Source organism: Neophocaena asiaeorientalis, unplaced genomic scaffold (genome assembly GCF_003031525.2).
Source record: "Neophocaena asiaeorientalis asiaeorientalis breed wild unplaced genomic scaffold, Neophocaena_asiaeorientalis_V1.1 scaffold43, whole genome shotgun sequence".
Taxonomy (NCBI): domain Eukaryota; kingdom Metazoa; phylum Chordata; class Mammalia; order Artiodactyla; family Phocoenidae; genus Neophocaena; species Neophocaena asiaeorientalis.
Genome location: NW_020173674.1, coordinates 8,453,398 through 8,463,013, shown reverse-complemented (window position 1 = coordinate 8,463,013; position 9,616 = coordinate 8,453,398). Strand labels below are relative to the sequence as shown.

Here is a 9,616-nt window from a genome sequence, read left to right as displayed (position 1 = left end):
TTAGTCTCCCTTAAAAGAAAAGTTTCGTGTTTAAAGCTTTTTAACAGTGTCAGAAGGAAAGTGAAAGCAAAATTCTTAACTTTAACATAAAACTGGGTTCAGGAACAGCTGAACCCCAGACACAGCCCTGGCTTCCAGATGGCTTCGGTAAGTGCCCTGAAAGTTCCCATCACTGACTCTGTGGTGAGAGGGCAGCTCCGCTCATATTAAGGCCTCAGTCTGGCTGCCAGAGCCTGTCTTGAGAAGGCTTTCATGCGAAAATACATTTGGTGTTTGAAAGTCCCTTTTCCTGTAGGACCGTGAGGTCTTTGGGCAGAGAGAGCCTCCTCTCTGCATCCAGCTCAGTGAGGGGCAGGGACCTCCGCGGGGAGGAGCGGCGGGTGCTGTGGGCGACGTGTCGGGGGGTTGAGGGGGGTACCCTGGGACTTGGGGAGTGAGCGCATCCCACCAATTCTGCCTCAGCCACTGGCTGGAGTTTGGTGCCTCCTCCATCCCCCAAGGCATTTGTCCTGCCCTGGAAAGCACATTTGCATTTCAGTATTCTGACTCTGAAATCTCCCCTCCCAAGTAGCCCAATGTTTCTGAATGAGAGAAGTTTCAGTGGGCGGCAGGCTCCTTTTGCGGTGTGCAGCTGGGAAGGAACACGCTCGATTCCTGCCATTACTGAAAATCAACCAGTTCCGGGGAGAGGTGTCTCGGATTTCACAGGAAGGGGGAAGCGGGCAGCATCTAGCCTTGCTCTGTGCTGCTCTGTGCCTACGTCCTGCTCCATTTCCTTTCAAAGCAGAGACACAGCTGAAGTCTTGCCTTTCCACTGGCTGCTGTTGTCAGTGCCCTGGCCATGGTCTTAGACATCTGCGGACATCTAGGGATGAGTCCTTACATGGCCCCTTCAGCCTCCAGCCCTCCCGCCTGCACAATTGCTTTGCTCCTGTTCCAAGCCAGGCCCCTCACTGGATGCTGGAGATGTGGGGAGGGAGGGACGAGCACGTAGGATCCTGCCTGAGATCTAGTCCTCACTCCTCTGGGACTACCAGATGGAATGACACTATCTTTCTATGCCCAGATTGGCCATGGCTCAGCTGCCCCTGGGTTGAATGCTGAAAATTAGCCACCTCGATTGTTAGGTCAGTGAAACTACTCTGCGTGATACTATAACGGCAGGTACATGTCATCACACGTGTCCAAATCCGTAGAACGTACAACACCAAGAGTGACCCATAAGGTGAACTATGGACTCCGGGTGTTTATGATGTGTCTATATAGATTCATCAGTTGTAACTGTAAGGTCGGATCTTAACAAACGGCACCGCGGAACAGAGGAAAGCTTCAAGTCAGCTTTATTAGGGAGCGCTCCCGGGCGAGGTTCACTGGTCCGAGAGAAAGGGGCCAGAAAAGTCGCGCCCGGGCGAGGGTTTGGGCAGAATTTATAGGGGAAGAAGGGAAAGGGGTGTGGTGAATCCGGGAGGGCGCAGGGTATTCCTTATTTGGTGGTCTTTTCCGGTATCGTGGCAATATCTGGTGCCGGTTGCATCAGTCTTGGGACCGTTAGTCCCGCCCCTCGAAAGGCGGGAAGGCTGGGCCGGGTGGAAAGTCCCCAGGTCAGTTCCTGGAACTGGGTGGTCCGGAGAGTCTCCAGGTCAGTTCCTGGAACTGGGTGGTCCGGAAAGTTTCGGTCTGATGCAACCTGTGAGTCTGATTGCGTTCTGCTGCCTCGGGCCAGTTGGCCTTACAGTAACCAAATGTACCATTCTGGCCTGGCATGCTGATAACGGGGGAGGCTCTGCATGCTGTGGGCGTGGACAGGGGATGAACAGAAATCTCTGTACCTTCTCAGTTTTGCTGTGAATCTAAACTGCTCTTACAAAATAAAGTTGTTTTGGGGTTTTTTTTGGTTTTTTAAAATTAGCTGACTCGGACTATTCCTCTGCTAATTCCCGGCATGTGCTGGGTGTGGCCTCAGAAGGGCCCGATCCCCATGTGCTCCTGCTTCCCCAGTGGCCTCTGCCACCAGGGACCCTCCTGAATGGCCACTCTATCTGGCCGTCCTCCATGGTGTCACCACAGCCACTACCACTCTGGCTTGAGGATTAGGGACATCACCCTCCGCTGGGCTCTACCTTCCCAAGCCTGCAAAAGCTGGTGGGTCCCTTGATCCCCCAGTGCAGTGGAGACTAGGCTGGAACAATTCCCAAGACTCCTCTGGAAGCTCAGGGCTATAAGAAGGTTGAAGAACAAGGAGAGTCACTTACAATTGCTGCTTATCAAGTGGGGCCCTGCTCAGATCCCCAGGCTGAAATGTCAGCCTCCATTTGGGGGTTCCAGAAAGGTCCGTGCCTACCTTGTTTCAGGGCTCCCTTTGGCTCAGCGGGCCCTGCTGCTCTATGCAGAGCCCAGGCCCAATAACCAGACGAAGGAGAGCTCGTTTCTTACAGTCTAAGGCTCCCCTCCCCAGACCTCATTTCCGGTCCAGGACCTATGGCTCCAGAGTCATGGACAGCGTGTGCTTGGTCTGCACGACCAGGTCACATTCCCATGAAGAGTCTCAAGTGTCCATGTATCTGCCCTTCGTGGGGATTCTCACAGTTACAATTGAACATTGATCCATGCGGTTATTTTACTAATATCCCACTCCCCGCTACAGCTACAGGGGTCCCAAGAGCTGGGACTGTCTAAGCTTGTTGCCATCAGACCGCAGCATCAGTCACAATGTCTGGCCTACTATAGGTGCTCAATAAACAGTTGTTTCCCTTATTAATAAATTTACTAACCGATACATTAAAAACACAACGATTCTCTGCAACTGTGAGAAAAATTTTGATATGAAAATTTTAAAAATTGAAGCCATCGTTATACAGGTTACCATCCACCAGATGTGTGTTGCTGTGAAGCTTAAAAATATGCTGGACTGGTTCCAGGGCGCTGCCCTCTGGACTGACTTCTATGAACTGGATTCCGCTAAAATGTGAAAAGTATATGTGTACATATAAGTAATAAGAAGCATGCTTTACTTTTTCATAATAAATTCATAAAACGGCTGAGCTATCTCTGGGCAATCCTTGGTCTCAGCAAAACTTGTTTTTAGGACTATAACTTGCTTTCAAGAGCGTGCATATATTTCCACAGCCTGATTTTTACGTCAAGAAAAGTTTAAGAACATGGTGATTGGTGCTGGAGAAATAGGAACCTTGGGGCCTGCACGGTATGACTAGGGTTGCCCTTCTGACGTCATTCTGTCACTTTTGTAAGACAGCATGTCCGTCCCCACTCTGGGGACTGTGGGACAGCTGGCAGGTCACAGGGAAGTCCTCGATGCTGCCCCTCCTGCCTCGTGGATGTCTGGGTATTTCCCTCTGTGTGCGTCCACCAGAGTGTTCTTTTTTTTTTTTTTTTTTCCCATGGAAAGGCATTTGATTTTAAATATAGCAGCGTGTAGATGTCAATCCCAAACTCCCAATCTATCCCTCCCCCCGACCCTTCCCCCCTGGTAACCATAAGTTTGTTCTCTAAGTCGGAGAATCATCAGATCATTCCGAAGGTTGTTGAGATCTGAGTCAACAGGGACATAGGAGGATTATGGGAACTCTCAGGGCTGCCAGCTGACTGGATGTACCACAGAGCCATCCTCCAGGGTGAGACCCTATGCTCCCTGGGCTTGGAGGACAGGTACTTGGGGGAGTCACTTGCCAGGGTGACAGGAGTGCTGAGGCCATCTGGAGATCCATGGCAGTCTCGCCTGCTGCAGGGAAAGGACCATCGTCCTCACAGCCAGGTCACGTGGAGAGCTGCCAAGGTCATCACCAGACACTGCCATCAGTTTCCCTGCAGGTTTTGGGGGAAGGCCCCCAACCCTGGGGCCTGAATTTGCCATACTGAATTCAGTTTTCAGCATTTTGTCCCATTCGAGGTGCTGTTCCAAACAACATTGGCATTCAATCTCTTTTAAAGCATTTTAGTAAAAATTAGTCCTGCCATGGCTTTCAGCTCTCTGGGAGGGCATGGAAGAAATGGAGCTTGGGATGGGTAAGTCTTGGTGTGAGTGTGTTTGTGTGAGAGGGCGTGTGTAGGTGGGATCCTGGGTTGTTGGCTGGTGCCGGGGGTGGCCGCGGTGGATGGGCTCTTTGGAAGAACTGGTCAGAGTGGGAATGGGGGAAGCAGTAGGAGGTCAGGACAGGGATGCTGAAGTGGGACGTGGGGGACTTGCAAACGAAGGCCAAGGGGGTCAGCTTTCCTGGGAGCTTTGGGAAGGCTTGGGGGACGGAGGGCTCTGTGCCCAGCCTCAGGGCAGATGTTGCCACCACCAGACTCTCTCTCCACACCCTTCCTCTTGGCTTTGCTCTCTGGGCAACTCTAGCCAGCCTCTTTCTTTGAGATTTTCCAGAAGAGAGTCATGCTCGGTCCTATCCACATTCTCCTGCTGCTCGAAAAACAAAAGGGACAGAAGGTAGGGTCTCCCAAGAATTCCCCAGGTTCCGCAAGCTCTCTAAGCAGGAAACCACACCCTGGGGCAGTAGGCTGGCACCACGTCTGAAAGAGGTGGCTGCTCTTACCTATCTTTAACTCTAATCAAGAGATGTTTTTCAAATTAGCAAACTGAATGCTGGAACTGGTTTTCCCTTGGAAAAATTAAGGACTTAATAATCAGGATAACAGGGGCTAGACAAGATCTCTCATTGGTGAAACGAGTGCCATTCAGGAGATGTACGCTGGCTAAAATATGTTAGAGTCACTCTCCACCCTGGCAGGTGCAGAGGGTGAGAGAGGAAACTGTTTCTCTAGGGGTGCCACCTGGAGCTTGATCCCCAGCGTGCCTATGCCAGGCTCTGGATTGGATTCTGGTTGCCTGATGCTATCTGGGCACCCGAACCCTGCCTTGAGTGAGCCTGTCATACAGCGTGTGGTCACAGCCCCTGAAAGGACGAGGGCTGTGTCTTCATTCTGCCTTCAGAACAGGCTGGACGGATGGCTCAGTGCTTCTTTGGTGAACACATGTTTAGTAAATGCCTAGGTGTGTGACGGAATTTGGTCTGAGATTTGCTTTCATCATAACCTGAGGGGGAGGCTTGGGAGAGTATCTAACATGAGCTCATGTGAACGTTCCAGTGGTTTCCGCTATTGACCAAACAGAAGCCCAAGAGCTGTGCCTGAGCTGATGGCTCAGCTGGATTTGCTCAGAGAGCTGGTTCTGCACCCACCCTGGGCCCCTCACAGATGCTGGAGCTCTTCCTCTTCATCCTGTGGGCCCTCAGTGCAGACAGGACATCTGGCCTGGTGAGGGGTGGAGGTGGAGGGGACAGAACCCTCTTCTCTCTCCCTACTCCTGATGGCTTCTAAAGAAACAGGCATCTGAGACATGAAAAAAATAAATGAAAAGTTTGGATTCAAAGATTTTATTTTCCAAATAGTAGTGGTAGACTGGAGAATCAGATCTTATGAGAGATGTGAGTTCCAGTCTCTAATGCCAGTCAATGAATGTCCTCTGGGACAAGACCCAGGATCTCAGCAGCTTTCCAGGGGCCAAAGCTTGGTGCTGGCCCTGCCCCCTCCCCTGGGTGCCCTGAACCAATCACGCTTGTCTCACCCACAAATCCCTCCGAGTGAAACTGCCTCTCCTGTCAGGTTTGAACTATGTGACCATGCTGCCTCCCGCAGAGCTGATTGGCCTAGTGGGATCACCTGACCCAAGGACAGCCAATACGTAGGCGGAGATAGGATGCCACGAGCTGAACCAATCAGATTCTCTCTCGTGAACTTGCACTGGGAGCCGAAGGCAGCTTGAGAGATGGAAGTGAGTGGATGCAGGAAGAGTAGCCTCTAGAGGGCATGTGCAATAAGACCTTGGGGGTAGATGGCTAACCCAAGTGGTGAGGAAGCAGGAGCGGGGGCTGTTTTAATGGTTACATAACGTGCCGTTAAATGCAGGTATCCAGCTCCCTGCTATTGAGTGGGTTCCCGAAGGAAAGGGGGCTGGTCCAGCACCTGGCCCAGCGCTGCACCAGCGCCTCCCCGGGCCCTCCTTCAATCCATCCTTCCACGGCCCGGGAGGAAGGGATTCTGACCTGCTCTGCAGAGGGTGCAGCTGAACTAGCGAGGGGGAGTCACCTGTGCAAGTGGCACCGTCAGTGAGCAGAAGACCCAGGATTCCAAACTGGTTCTGTCTAGTTGGGAGGCCCATGCGCCTTCCCTTACGCTGTGCTACTTGAAGGAGATAGCTGTTCCTCACTCTTGTTTGTCCCTCCAGAGCAGCTAATACGTAGGAGATTGGACCCATGAAGGGGTGCTTCCCAGGTACAGCGGGTTGCCTGGAACTGAACCCCACTCTCTGATGGAATGAAGGTCAACGGTCTCTCCACGAACTCACTGCTAACGAGGACTAGCCGTTGGTACACCCTGCAGGGGAGAGCACGATGCATTCAGGAAGTGGCGGTTAAGTGCCCGTTGCGCCAGGCACTGAAGTGAGAGCACACACACGATCGTACAGCCGTTCCCACTCTCCACCTCAGCCCTGGTGCTTGAACACAGCACCTGTCCTCACCTGAGGGAGCCAGATGGACCACACAGCCACATCCCAAAGAGAAGGCCCAGGGCTCACAACCAAAAGCAGAAATCTCCAATCGGTCTCCAAGTCTCAGTCTCGGCTTGGCCTGAGACAGGAAAACCAGAGACAGGCAGAGATGAGCCCTCGCAGGGAACATTCTAGAACCTGACCCTCAAGGAGCCCCAGTCCAACCTGCAGGCTCCCTGTGTTCATCACTGGTAGGAAACAGGGGGCAGGGAGCTCTCCTCGCACCGGGGAGAAGCCCCTCTCTTTCCTGAGACAGCTGGGCTGGAAAGGAGCTCTTCAGAGGACAAAGAAGAGAAGGAGGGGGGTCCAGGAGGCGGTGTGGGTGGGCGTGCGGCATGGGTGTGGGTCAGAGTGATGTACACAAGCTGGGTGTGAGTGCATTGTATGCACAGAGCATGTGTGTGTCAGCGAGTGAATCTCTGACTCCCAGGAGGTCTAAAATGTCTCCTAAAGGGCCACCCGCCTCGTACCCAGGCCCGTGTGTCTCTCGTGAGGGATGGAGCTCCGAATGGCACAGCTCAACGTGCCAGACGCAGTGCTCAACACTTGACCCACTTTATCCATCACTCCTTGGAGTAGGAACTGTCACCGCCCCACTTGATAGATGAGCAGACTGAGTCCCAGGGAGGTAAGGCAACTTGCCAAAGATCCTTACCTAGTGAGTAGAGGAGCAAGACTGAAACCTAGGTCTGAACATTTCCAACATTATGCCCTTAACGATCCCAGAACATCCCAGGCAGTCCTGTGGCAGCTCAAGTCTGGGCTCCGGGCCAAGATCCGGGCTGGGGATCACAGTGCGGTTAGAGTTGGCAGTGGGGCAGTGCCCTCCTGGAGTTTACAAGAGCAGGAGGTAGGTGGCCCTGGTCACACTCAGAATGCGAGATACGCCCTTGACGCAGGAGTTCTATTTCGGGAGCACTCTGAGGCCAGCCAGCACCCCACCTCCCCGTGACTCAGCTGAGCCAACTGCACCCAAGCAGGGGGCTGAGCTGCCGTGGGGGGGCACAGAGGAGACACGGTTGAGAGCAAAGCCTTTGACTACAGAAGTCAAGACTCAACTTGGCCCAAGATGGGACAATTTGAACATCAAAAGGGATAACTACACATAGATGGAAAAATCCAGTAATTGAAATTTGTGTGCTCATCATGGTATTTTTAAAAAATCTGTCAGCTTTGGAGGGTGTAAAAGACTCACCATGTCATTTGAAAAACTGGTAAACAAAGGAAAAGCATTTCCTAAATGACCTATACTCAGGGAACCAAATGAAGAACTACAAGAAAATGCAAAGTCACAAAACAGCACTGAAAAGGGAGCCGTACCTATGTATGCAAATGAGCAGAAAAGTTATCTGGAAGGACACACACCAGGCTGTATAAAGGAGGATGGAGCATGGAAAGAGACTTTAGCCTTAATGCCAGCAGTTTCAATCTGGGTTGGGTTGGGTTGGGTTGGGTTGGGTTGTTCCTGTTGTTAACAAGGAAAATGTATTCACATATTTCTTGTGGAATCAAAGAAATTGATTGTTTTTAAGGTAGGGCTTTGGAGTCAGACTCCCCTAAGTTCAGATCCCCGCTGCACCTCTTGGGAAGGTCCCTCTACCGGAGCGTCAGTGCCCTCAGTGCACACTTGGGGGTAATTATTCCTGCTTCACAGGGGCGTTGCACAGATTCGAGAAAAGCCTTTCTCGTGCTGCAGGCTGCAGCGAGCACTCAGGAAGTGTGGCTGGTTTTGAGCCACAAGGAAGAAGGAGCATGTGGGTGGAAGGAGGCTGAAGGGATGCAGGGAAAAGCAAAGGGCTGGCGATGTTTGGAGATGAGACAGGACAAGGACGTCTCTGGCGGCCCCCACCTGGGCCCACCACTGTGAACCATTTCCCTGGTCGCACCGACGAGGACAGTGGGACGGAGGAGGTGGGCCTGGGCACTGGGCAGAGGCTGCCCTCCCAAGCCCACCACTCCTGCCCCCTCAGGACGGCCCAGAGGAGCACTCCTCACCCCACCCGGCCCCGCAGGCCTCAGCTTGTGCCCGTGCCCCTCTGTGCCAGAGCTGCAGACCAACAAGGAAACCCCCCAGAATCACCACCAACAGAGCTACTTTCAAAATAAAAGCTTATGTAAGTTTGGGCTTCCCTGGTGGCGCAGTGGTTGAGAGTCCGCCTGCCGATGCAGGGGACACAGGTTCGTGCCCCGGTCTGGGAAGATCCCACGTGCCGCGGAGCGGCTGGGCCCGTGAGACATGGCCGCTGAGCCTGCGCGTCCGGAGCCTGTGCTCCGCAACGGGAGAGGCCACAGCAGTGAGAGGCCTGCGTACCGCAAAAAAAAAAAAAAATTATAAAAGAATATAAAATGAAAGATAAGCCTCTATACTCCCCACCCCCATCCCCTAGCCACCCAGGTCCCCTACCTAGAGGAAACCTTATCATCCTGCATCGGCAGGCATACTCTCAACCACTGCGCCACCAGGGAAGCCCTACATATACTTTTTAATGAGTTTTCTTAAATCTTATATCTATATATAAAAGAACAGTCATAAGTGTAAGACATAAGAAATAACAATAAAATATCCATGCACCAACACCCAGTTGAAGAAATAGAAAATCACCAATATCTTAATAAGCCCCATGACACAAAAAAAGTCTGTACACAAATGTTCACAGCAGCATTATTCATAATTGCCAAAAGGTGGACGCATACTGATGAATGGATAAAAAACATGGGTAGGGACTTCCCTGGTGGTCCAGTGGTTAAGACTCCATGCTCCCAATGCAGGGGGCCCAGGTTCGATCCCTGGTCAGGGAACTAGATCCTGCATGCCACAATTAAGAGCCTGCAGGCTGCAACTAAAAAGATCTCGCACGTGGCAACGGAGATCCCACATGCCGCAACTAAGACCCAGTGCAGCCAAATAAATAAATAAATATATTTTTTAAATGGGTATATCCATACAATGGAACATTACTTGGCCATAAAGAAGGAAGTCATAATTCATGCTACAACAGGGAGGAAATTTAAAAGCATGCTTGTGAAAGAAACAGGTCACAAATGCTACCT

At 52.0% G+C, this 9,616-nt stretch overlaps 1 non-coding gene across 1 annotated transcript; it reads left to right on the top strand.

Moving 5' to 3' along the window:
* The first annotated feature begins 9,291 nt into the window (after positions 1–9,291).
* TRNAW-CCA (transfer RNA tryptophan (anticodon CCA)) lies at positions 9,292–9,364 on the top strand. The gene has a single exon. It is a non-coding gene; the product is annotated as a tRNA-Trp (tRNA).
* Positions 9,365–9,616: the final 252 nt, after the last annotated feature.